The sequence below is a fragment of the Hermetia illucens genome, chromosome 4 (genome assembly GCF_905115235.1).
Source record: "Hermetia illucens chromosome 4, iHerIll2.2.curated.20191125, whole genome shotgun sequence".
NCBI classification, from domain to species: domain Eukaryota; kingdom Metazoa; phylum Arthropoda; class Insecta; order Diptera; family Stratiomyidae; genus Hermetia; species Hermetia illucens.
Window position 1 is genome coordinate 10,707,388 of NC_051852.1, and position 12,008 is coordinate 10,719,395.

The 12,008-nt window shown below is 46.8% G+C and overlaps 1 protein-coding gene across 5 annotated transcripts in view; it reads right to left on the reverse strand.

Annotated features, from left to right (window-relative positions):
* LOC119655392 (interference hedgehog) overlaps positions 1-12,008 on the reverse strand; it is a 261,840-nt gene that overhangs the window by 201,525 nt on the left and 48,307 nt on the right. For all 5 annotated transcript variants that reach the window (XM_038061269.1, XM_038061266.1, XM_038061265.1 and 2 more), the window contains exon 2: positions 7,062-7,138. The gene's annotated coding sequence lies outside the window, so the exon portion shown is untranslated. The remainder of the gene's footprint in view (positions 1-7,061; positions 7,139-12,008) is intronic.

Below are 12,008 nucleotides of genomic sequence, written 5' to 3' on the forward strand. Positions count from 1 at the left end.
CAGGGCGGAATTGGAGAATGCTAGGGTGCAAACGCCATGATCCGCATTTTGCAAATTAACATGCACCGGAGTGCAACCGCTCACCAGTTGCTTGCACAGTTCGCTGTGGAAGTAAATGCTGATCTAGTGCTGATTAGCGAGCAATACCGAAACAAGGACCCGTCCTCATGGTATCTCGACTTATCGAGCACCGCTGCCATCTGGGTTCGGGACGACATTCGACTTCGTGTTCTTGCCGAAGGCCGGGGGGACGGATTTGTCTGGATCCGTTGTTTAGGGATAACGTTTTTTAGCGTTTACCTGACGCCGAATGAGTCGATGCCGGACTTTCGGTGCCGGCTTGATGCTCTGGAGGACGCCGTTTCGAGCAGGGAGGGACGAATCCTGGTTGGCGGTGATTTTAATGCCAGGGCTCTTGAATGGGGCATGCCTCAATCAGACTCCAGAGGGAAACGGATTCTGGAAATGGCGGCGAGAACCGGGCTCGTAATTTTAAACACCGGATCCACGCCAACGTTTCGGCGCCCAGGTTGTGATGGAAGCATTCCTGACATCACTTTTGCATCGGAATCTCTGGCATCATCGGTGTACGGGTGGCGAGTACTAGAAGACTTCTCGGCAAGTGATCATCAGTACATTGCGTTCGAAGTGTTTGACGCTACTTGCCGGCGAGCACCAACACGACGTTCCCCCTGCGTGTGGAATGTCGCGAGGGTGAATATCGGAAGGTTCCTCGAAGCTCTTGGAGCAGGTAGGGCCGCGCTGGGGGGCACTCCGGGGGGTGGTGGTGTCGCAGCTGACACCGTCGTAAATTCAGTGATGAATCTGATAACGACGGCGTGTGAGGCTTCCATGCCCCGGAGAGAGCCCAGGCCCAGGCTGTTAATGAGGTGAATGATGACCCGTGGGGACTTGGCTATAAGCTTGTCACTCGGAAAATCGGGGCTCTGCGGAAGCCCTGCATTATGAGCACCGACCAGATGGACCGCATTGTGCGGGCATTGTTCCCCAGACACCCTGTACGGATTGATGTGAATAGCGCGGAAAGCGTCGTGGATTGCCCTCTTTTCACAATGGGAGAACTCGAAGAAGCGGTTCTCACTATGAAAAACAGGAAGGCGCCAGGTCCTGATGGCATCCCGGCGGAAGTTTACAAACTGGTGTTCCGCCAACGGCCAGAATTGCTGCTCGAAGCGTTCAACGCGTGCTTGAAGGAGGGCATTTTTCCTTGTCGCTGGAAAGTGGCCAGACTCGCGTTGATCAGTAAGGTTAAACGAGACCCGGAGCTCCCGTCTGCATACCGACCGCTGTGTATGCTTGACACGGCCAGAAAAGTGCTCGAGAAGCTCATCAGGGGTAGACTCGCTGAAGCGATCCGTGCTGCCGGGGACTTATCCGCAAGGCAGTTCGGGTTCAGAACAGGGAAATCTACAGTGGATGCTGTTATGGAGGTCGTAGATGCGTTTAATCGAGCCGGGGCACACAGCCGCCGATCTCGACGGATAGTGCTCCTCATAACGCTTGATGTCAGAAATGCCTTCAATTCCGTAAGATGGACAGATATGCTAGGCACACTAGAGAACTCCTTTCACGTGCCAAGCTATCTCTTGCGGATATTGAGGGATCATCTGAAAGACCGCTCCCTGCTCTATGAGACGCTAGAAGGCCAGAGGAGGATGGAAACCACGTCGGGAGTAGCGCAGGGATCCATCCTAGGGCCGGACCTCTGGAACGCTTCCTACGATAGTCTGCTGAGACTCGATATGCCCGAAGAGTCGCGCTTGGTCGGTTATGCAGACGACGTTGCGGCACTTCTTGCCGGACGCACTGTTGAACAGGCGCAAAGCAGACTTGGCATATTGATGCGACGGGTAAGCGGTTTCAACCTTGCGCTGGAAAAAACCGAAGTAGTCATCCTGACCAGAAGGAGAATCCCGACCTTGCGTCCCATATCGATCGGCGAGTTGACTATAGAGTCAAAACCAGCGATTAAATACCTTGGTTTAATGCTCGACTCGAAGATGAGCTTCTTCGAGCAAATCAAAGCAGCCGCGGACAGGGCTACAGCAGGAGTCGCGAGCTTGAGTCGGCTAATGGCGAATGTGGGCGGCCCTATATCAACTAGGAGACGTCTCCTCATGGGAGCAACGCAGTCCGTCCTTCTCTATGGTGCGGAGGTATGGGCTGATGCCCTTGACAAGGAGGTGCATCGTAAACGCCTCGCTCAAGTGCAGAGGCGGGGAACTTTGCGAGTGGCGTCTGCTTATCGCACCGTCTCCGAACCGGCTGTGATGGTCATTGCGGGAGTGATCCCCGTTGCCCTCCTTGCCAAGGAGCGCAAAGCTATCTATCGCCGTAAGGCCGAAAACTTAAGAGAAGTGGTTGCCCGTGAAGAACGTCAACGCACCCTTAACGAGTGGCAACTTTCTTGGCAAAATGAGCCAAGGGGCAAGTGGACTGCGCGGCTCATCGACAAATTAGACCCATGGTTGAACAGAAAGCACGGTGAGATTGATCACTTCCTTACCCAACTTCTAAGTGGGCATGGAGGTTTTCAGTCTTACCTGCACAGGGTTGGGAAGGCGCGATCTCCTGATTGTGTGTTCTGCAATAGAGTGGCGGATGACGCTGAACACACCTTTTTCTCTTGCGAGAGGTGGGACGGCCTCCGCCAGCAGCTTTATGCAGACACAGGGGAGCTCTCTCCAGACAACATTGTCAGAGAGATGCTGAAGAGCGCTGGCAGCTGGAATCGTATTGCGCATTATGTTCGGGCTCTTCTTACTACGAAGAAGATTGAACTCGACCGGCAGAGGGATCGGACGGTAAGGGGTTCCCTGAACTAACAACTCCCTTCCTCCCCTCCCCTCCCGTTGGTGAAAGGAATTCCCTGACTTGAAGGCTCCCAAAGCCGGGAGAGCGGGAGGGCTAGCCCGAAGTAATGTGTCAAACGGTTCCAGGCTAGTTCTATGATGACAGGGAGGTGTTTAGTTGGTAGTTCGCCAGCGTGCTGTGGCGGGAGTCCAACACTCTGTGCGTAAACGCATTCACCTACCCTACTCCAAAAAAAAAAAAAAAAACCCGAAACCCTCGACGCCGGTGAATCCCTCAAAAGTAAATCCCGGCAAGAACGTCGGTCACCGGAAATCGGCTAAAAAGCGAAGGTCCTCTAGCGTCCTGCTCAAGAGCCAGAATCAGAAAGACATGCTTATTCTCAGGAAGATGCTTATAATAAGGAGGCCAGTACTGTCGACAAGCGACTGTTGGGGAATATAACAGTAAATGTCTGGCAGACGAGCAGAAAGCGAAGCCCAGCTGAGACGCAATCGATCTCAAGACAAGGTAAAACAAAAGCACAAGCGGAGCTCGGACGCTAAGCAACCTCTGGAGAAAAGCAAGCAGCAACAGCCAGCGAAACCATCTAACGACGTAGCCAGGAGCTACTTACGTGTGTCGTTGGCGAATGACAATTCCGCTAGTGGAAAACTAGCGCCGGAAGTGGCAGCCTGTGTTGAAGCCAGGCTCTCGGAGACGGTAATTGAGCATCTTCTAGACGCCAAAAGCGAACACACGGATCCATCCCCTGCTTTGATTCCTCTCAGGTGGTCCGTGGATTCCACGTTATAGCTTGCGAGGACCAATTCTCTCATAGGGACATTATCGGTTCGTGAGGAGGGCGTAACGCTCAAAGTCATCCCCCGGGATTCCTAGGAGATCGGTCGCTCGCATCTGTTTCCCGAAAATTCGCATGGATAAGAATAAGCTAAGGATAAGTCCAATTCTCGCGCCTTCAAAACCCCAGGATTCCCATAGACGACTGGGTTGTTATCAAGGAAGAGGAACCCCACACAAATAACTAACTTTTTCTACTCCATTTAAACGAATACTGGCTGGAGGCAAAAGTTGACTATAAAGTGCGATTCAGAATCAGGAAGGCAAAGGTAAAAGTGTTACGCTCTGTAAAATCGAACGACGACCTGGACCCAATCGACGCCGCCAAAGAGATGTTGGAGGAAATAAGGATCGACAGTTCGACGGGGATCGGCGAACCCCCACGCAAGCAAATCACGCCGAGAGTAACACAGATAAATCTGCTGCACTCGAAGTGTGCCTCGGCTAATCTCCTTGTGTTCCTCCTAGATGAAGACATCACCATCGGCTTGGATCGGAGGCGACCGAACCATCAAAGGGCTCCAAAGTAAATATTATAATTTATTCCAGAGCACAGGAGACGCTGATCAGGACACACCTAGAGCTTGCATCCTCGCGAGGAGGATCAGTTCCACCAGAAGAACTAGAACATTTGACGAACCCCATAGCAACAAAGAAGACCAACCTGTTGATAGGCTGCGACGGCAACTCGGAAATCAACGAGAGAAGTGAGTCAATCTTTGATTTTATTATTACTACAAACCTATCGGTGTGTAACAAGGGCAGTACAACAATCTTCCATTTTCCCAGCTCGGAGAGCTGTGACAGTTGATAGGAAGCCTTTGATATCACCCTACTAACCGACAAGGGAATTCTTAGGGTGGAGAGTGTCTGACCAGAGACCCTTCTCAGATCACAGTTGGATACTTTTCAATCTAGACCTCGCCACAGAGGTCTCCAAATCCTCCAGAGACGAATTAAGGAAAAAATCTCCGGTGCGCAAATTTGCAAGATTGGTACGACAGACGAACTGGAGTCAAAGATCGGGGCTCTGGAAAAGGCATTCGATACCGCCAAACAAATTTGTACATCGCTACCACTTTCGACCACTGATCCCTTCTGCTGTAAGTTCCGAATATAGAAAAGACCTCTCTTTCTCTCTCTCTTTTTTTTGCGAAAATTTGCTTTCAAGGCATATGATCATATGATTGAAAGTTAATTCTTAAATTTACCACACTTTTGGCGGCAAATTAAAGAAGAACTCAGGCAAATAAATCACTTAATTAAGAGAGGAGTTCCACCAAAATTCCCAATATCATGCGCCATGTGACGTCCTATATCACTACCACCCAAAATTTGAAATTCTGGTATAAACTGAGCAGAATATCATCATGGTTTGTTCAAATTTTTCTGGTTGGTCAACTTCTAAAGATGGGTCTAAGTATACCTTTTTGCATCTCCCAATTTCCCATAATTTACAATCAACGCTAAAAGGCGTCACAAAACACTAATCGAACGCTTAGATCTCAATTGCATGCGAGAGGCTAGAAGCTCTCATAGTCCTATCAAAGTAACTGAAAGGAAGACCAGGGTCAGAAAAAATGAGGCACCGAGAAATGTCATAAAATTATGCCGACCTAGATGGAAGCGTGAGAGAACGTCTTCTACTGGAAGAACTCACGGAGCTGGATGTAGTACTCGCGGATGTGATGAGTTCACACACTTTCAGAGGAAGAAAAGATTTGACATATGTTAGTCAGAAGTTAGCGGAGATTATTCTCACAACCACTACTAGGCAATCTGGGTGAGGATCTCGCAGGTTACCCGAATGAACCGTGAAAACTTTTGAGGGGACGTTTTCCGCGGCGTTTCCCGTCGTATCTCTGAATGTCAGTCAGAGCAAAAGTCACCCAGAGTACCAATTGGGTGACGGAAGCACGCGATGCTACTATGCACAGAAGACGCCTGCTCTCCAGGGGGGCGTACATGCAAAACGGGAGGGTAAATTTTTTTTCATCAAATATAATCATGTGGGGTATCAAATTAAAGGTCTCGGTTAGTACTTTTCAAAGCCGATCCTAGTTTTGACATTTGATGGAAAGATGGGGAGTGCGGGGGATTAAAAGTGATCATTTCTTTAAGGGGGCCATTCTCAGAAACTACTTAACCGAAAAATCTGAAAAAAATCAAGAGGCTGCCACTATATGATCCCTGGGTTCCGAAATACCTTCCATACCGATATCTTTTCAAATAAAGTTGATAATAGTATATTACTATAATATTTTGCCATTGGCTGGAAACCCCTAGCACCTCAAAATTTTGCAGAGATTTAGGCTATAATGTAGAGCATGATCTTACCAAGTTCGGTGGAAATCGCACTATTACTAACAAAGTCAGAATACGCCAAATTTGTTGCTTCTTTGAAAATTGAAGACTATGAATGTCAATATCACCCGCAAGTGGATCCTCTCATATAATATATAGATATATTACGTACTGCGTACTAAGAAATACACAAAATCTTTCATACCTGAAGCGTCCAGTTTCTGGTTTCCCGACTTTTTAAAGAATATCTTCCAACTCGGTGAAATTTTCGTTTTCAAGTCCAAACCATACTTCGTGCAATCGTCACACATGCATCTCACAACAATCAATATTGAAGTCTAACCAGCTTATAGCTCTCCACAGAAGGAAATAAAAACAACTCCTACTCACTTCAAATCAATTAAAAAAAATCTTTTCTTTTAATGCGCCATAAAACCCTTTGAGATAACAATATCAATCTAGTTAAAACGATTTCAGTCAACATAAAATCAATTCCAAATTCTCTTTAATCTACAGAGCGCATAGCCTCCAAAATCTATCAACATTCCTATCTGCGTCTCATATCAACCTGTCACATCATTTCAAATAAATTGCACCTTGAAGTATCTTTTTTTCTGGTATCTTACCTGGTTTTCTTCGACCAGACGTGATTTTTATGAGCGGTCACAGTGCATTAATAAGAATTCAAAAATACAGAAGGGCCAAAAATGTAAATGGAGGAAAAATCTAAGAGTCCAAGAGTCCTTAGTGACTTTTGTGTTTCAGAGGGAAAAAACGGATAGCGTCGACCGAGATGTCTCCTCTGAGTTTTTTCTGTACTCACAAGATGCTGACAGACAAAATGTGGTCCATTTTTGTAGTCGGAGATTTTTTTTAGTCTATTGTTGGTGAGGCTTTTGTTCTTCTGTAAAATGTTTTCCCAATGCTACTCCTACCGGAGATAATGGTCTATAAATGGTTTTCACCTATTTTATGATGTCTAGTGAAAAGGACATACATGTTTGTATGGGTTTATATAATTTTTCGTATCTGGAACTCATCATACATATGTAGTAGATACAAACATATCTTGAGGATATACTCACAGTTTTCGAAGGTTTATTAATTGTCTGTTAGGAGCGTCCCAAGAAAATCTTTCATTTGACTTTTGCTATCAAAATTTCTGTAAAAAAAAAAAAAAACAAATGTTTAGCTAATTAGTAAATACATATCCGCTATAATCTACGTGAAATTGAAGTAAGTTTCGGCACAAAATGCAAACAAAAGCATTTCGAAATGGCGCAATTTTGTTAACTGTCATTCGAAGTGCACCAAAATGCGCAGATTCACTCCTCTAATTTACTGAAAACTGAAACTTTACCCTAGAATTTAAAGTCAAAGAGAGAGGTTCCCAAGAGATGCGGGCGAAGGTTTTACTGACAAGAGATTATCACAGAATGTAAGAAGATCACCACGAAGAAGGAGGTTCGTCAAATCGCCAGAAAAGGGGTTCGAACTAAGTGGTTTACTTCATCGGCGCTTACACGCCAGACGTCAAAATCAAATTGGTGACGAAAGCGAGGGTAAAAAGTAGATTTAGGAGGTAGGTAATGTTGAAGTAATGCCACCTGGATATAGTAACATAACGCCCACTTGTAAAAGCACGAATGACATGTCCAAGCAATACAAGAAATATAGGGCTGATGACCACACTAGCAAGAAAGGGTCCAAAAATCTTATACTATGCCGACGACGAACATTAGGAGACATGTCCTGCTCGAAGCACTTGTAGAGTTAAATATGGCCCTCTGGTACACGCGAATGCGACAAAGACAAACATATTTTCTGTTAGTTGCCCTAGTTGTTGGCCCTGGCCGTCTGGTTGGATTGGCTGCTGGTGTCAGTTCGTTAGTCGTGGGCGAATGTATGCAGATCACCGTGCCTTCGCTCGTATTGTCTCGCTGAAAAATGATTGACCTTATATCTTCAACACGAACGTCTTGTCAGTCCTACATACATATGACCCAGTTTGGTCCGTCATAGGGCGTGTTCATATCTTTGAAGGCAAACACCGTATCATCGAGTCGTTTTGGTAACAGCGAAAGGCTGGAAGGTGGAAAGGCGCAACCCAACCGTTCACCTACAGATGATATGGAGTCGCCTGTTGACATTCCGTGCCTGCCCAGATGTGGCTCAAATTCGTGGCCCTGATCATCGGTATTACGTAGTTGGCTGCCAAAACGACAAATCCAGCTCTCGTCAAAAATGCGAGCAGCCGTTTCGGCTTCCTGGTCAGCCATAGGAAAACCCTCCAGCCACGGCGAGTATCAGTCCACGTATGTAGGACAATATAGGTTTCCCCCCAGACTAAGGTAAGACGACTATGTCTACGTGTACGTATTCGAAACGGACCGACGGTGACGTGAAGTGGCCTGGAGTTGATTGTACGTGTCAGTTCACCTTCGATTGCTGGCATTGCAAACGCTTCGGTCCATACCCTGGTTTGAAGAAGAAGGTGCAGGGTATTCCCGGATGTGACAGTCCTTGCGCGTAGGTGAATCCGGATTTTTCGAATTCCGGCATGATGAACGCCCGATCTGTTCCAGTAGAAGTGTCGCAATCGACTTCGATGATTTTGCCCGGTTGCTTTTTATGTTTCAACCGAGGGTCAGACTCATCCTGTAGTAGCTGATGCCTGTCAAATTTGGTCATTCTTCCCTCGCGAAAGTCTCATAACCGATTGGAACCCTCAGAGTTTCTACGCGTGACTGTGCGTCGGCAACGATGTTGTCTCTGCCAGCTGGATATCCGTTGTGAATTAGCTTTTGGTCGGTAAAAAGCTCGCGGTCGATTGCGCTATAATTTTTCTCCGCAGCATTTTGTTTGCGCGGAAAAAATCCTAGTGGTTCCCAGGAGTTACGGTTATTCTGTTCCAGTAGTGCTCCGATCGCAAAGGTAGACTTGCGGTACATGAGTCCAAGGCAGGCGTCGGGAAGCGAGTGTGCAAGCAGTGCAGTGCTGGAAAGATCACTCTTCGCTTTCTCAGAAACCTTACCTTAGTTGCTGTCCAAACTATGGACGCCTTACCTTTAACGTTGCCCTGTGTCAGGCCGTTGAGTGGAGTTTGTTTCCTCGCCACGTGGGTTTTACAGTTGCTGTAAAAACTGAGTGACGTGATATCCATTTGTGCATACAGATGGCGTCCATCGCCAGAAAAACTTTCTGAGAGAGGCCTTGTATCTATAATGGACCTGACATACGTGCCGGATTAATCGGGAGAGTCAATTTTAATGTTTATCAGCTATATACCCACGATAACTAAATAATCCGCATGCAGGTCGTTTAGTGCTTGTTTGGATGAAGCATTCTGAGGAAGGCACATTTACGAAGGTCCCCATGACCGATGTACCGCTACAATCGGAAGAGAATAGATCAAATTCAAACGTGGGTTTTGGAGCTAGACTTGGTGGTTGCAAATATGGGAAATGTGCCCACCTTTCATGGGACAGGTTCGAACTCAATAGTCGATCTGACATAAGTGAGTACCACATTGGGGAGGAAAATCGCATGGTTTGCCAGGGAGCATTCTGCTCATAGCGACCACCGGGCAATTTTCCTCCAGATCGAATGTGGGCCATGCGGCGTTCCCGTGGAGCTGGAAATCAAGACTGGTCCATGAAAAAGTTGTAGAGGATCTATTCATAGAGAGGTGATGCGGCTTCAGAAAAGGTAGAGCAAATAATGAGACGCAAAATGAGAGCATGTGAGGCTGCTATCCTGAGGTGGCGAGTCCTTGCAAAATGGCCGTCAAACTATTCGTGGAATGAAGCGATCACCGAGTTGCATGGTTTCGAGCTAGAAGGATCGAGAGGAACACCACACTTCAACGAGAAGCAGCAAGTACATGGGAGAGGTAGGCTTAAACAGGCTATACTTACCAACAAGCGAGAATGCTTCAAGGAACTTTGCACAGAGGCAAACCACAGCCCATGGGGAACAGCATACAACGTGGTTATGAAGAAGATAAGAGGGTGAACACCACAAGTGACGCTCTTCCCCCTGGATAAAAGGAGGCGCAGAAACATAAACAAGCATTGGACGTTACCTGCGGTAACTGAGGAAGGACTTGCGCATATTTGCCGGAGAATCGGTGATAACAAAACTCTCGGTTTGGATGCTGTTCCCAATAGAGATCTAAAGCTAAGCTAAACTCACTGTTAAGACCAAACCCGACTGGGTCGTCAGTGTATTTGAAGCAGTTTTCCCCGATCGGCGGAAGAAGAAAAAACTACTTTTGCTCCCAGAACCCAATAAGTAACCAGGACATCCATCATCACCATCGCAAGATTTGTCTTATAGACACCATAGGAAAGATACTCGAAAGGGCCGTCTACAATAGACTTCTCTTTATCATAGAATATAAGGATGGACTATCGGAGCGGCAATTTCAATGTCGACAAGCCCACTCAAGGATGTCATCCAATAAACGCTGTGCCGTGATGACGTTGGACGTCAAAAATGCCTTCAATTCAACCACTGGCTAAAACGAATGTCCCTAGTTATTTGGCTAAGCTCCTCGAAAGTTACCTCCCGAAGAGAACACTTTGATACGATACGAATGGGAGATCCAAATAGTACACTGGCCCAGCAGAAGTACCACAGAGCTCAGTGTTGGGTCCTCTCCTGTGAAACGTGATGTATAATGAGGTCCTTGCCCTTCCCGTGCCAAAGGAGGCCACGATAATTGGTTCAGATGATCTAGTCGCGGTTGTCGCACTAAGTAACCTGAAGACGTTGAAGTGAAACCATTAGTGCCATGCAGTCGCAGATTACTTGCGACCGGAGTAATTCGCTCCACATATTATACGCGGCACCTGTATGGGAGGAAACACTAGCGTCTGAGAGTAATCAGCGGGGAGTAAACATGACTTACCGCTTAGTGGCGCCAAGGATGTGCAACGCTTTCAGGGCAATCTCAGGCGAGGCAGAGTCTGTTATTGCGGGGATGATCCCGACGGACATTCTGGCAAATGAGACGTACGAAAAAAGGAGAATGAATCCACCTGAAAAGGATACAGAATACCGAAAAGCAGCAAGGCGAGAGTCACTGGAAAAGTGGCAACAACGGTGGGATGACTCGCAGAGGATTGGCCGATCCTACACTTTGATTGTCCGTATTGAGGAGTGGATTCAGTGACGTCACGGTGAGATTAACTACCATCTGACGCAATTCCTGCCAGGACATGGTGGTTATAGGAAGTATCTGCTATGCTCCACTGTCCACGATTTTGCATGGAGAGAAGGAGCCTGGAAAACTCTCTGAAAACGAGCATAAGCCTGGAGAACATCATCAGAGAAATGCTAAACTCAGATGGAAACTAGTGTAGTGTGAACTCCGCAATCAAAAATATTTAGGCGGAACGCGCAAGGATAACGCGAAGAATGGAAGGTTTGGTCGTTTAAAAGGCAGTTCTCCCCACGCTTTGCGGCGGTTTCACGGGGAAGGAAGAAGAAGAAAGTGGAGATGGTTTTAGTGGGTTAGAATCCCACACACTGCTACAACCTGGCGCGGCAGTGTCCTTCTAAGAAAAAAGAGGCAGAAGGACAGACAGTAAACCGATTTTAATAAGATTTTGTTTTACACAAAGACCTTAAAAGGGTCGAAATTTGAGGTCCATTTTTGTCCGGTCAAGGTAAGAAGAAATAGGTTCAAAAGTGAAAATTGCGACTACGATCTGGAATGGTAAAGAGAAGAAGAGAGGCCTGTATTTCACAAGGGGTCCATTCATTTGTGCTAGAACTACATGATTCAGATACTGACTATGAGGTACCTACTTCTCCTTAAATCGTTTCACTAACTGCAAACCATATTTTCGCTGGATAACGCGTCATTCCACATTCATGCAATTACCTATCTCAGGGGCTGAAAATTGATTCCTGAAGCAATCATCAGATGTAGGTGTATAACATTAATCTTCATTTTTCCTGCCATTATTGCTCCACATAGTTCCAATCGTGCACACGACCGGTCTGGGCAATTTTCAATGTTCCCG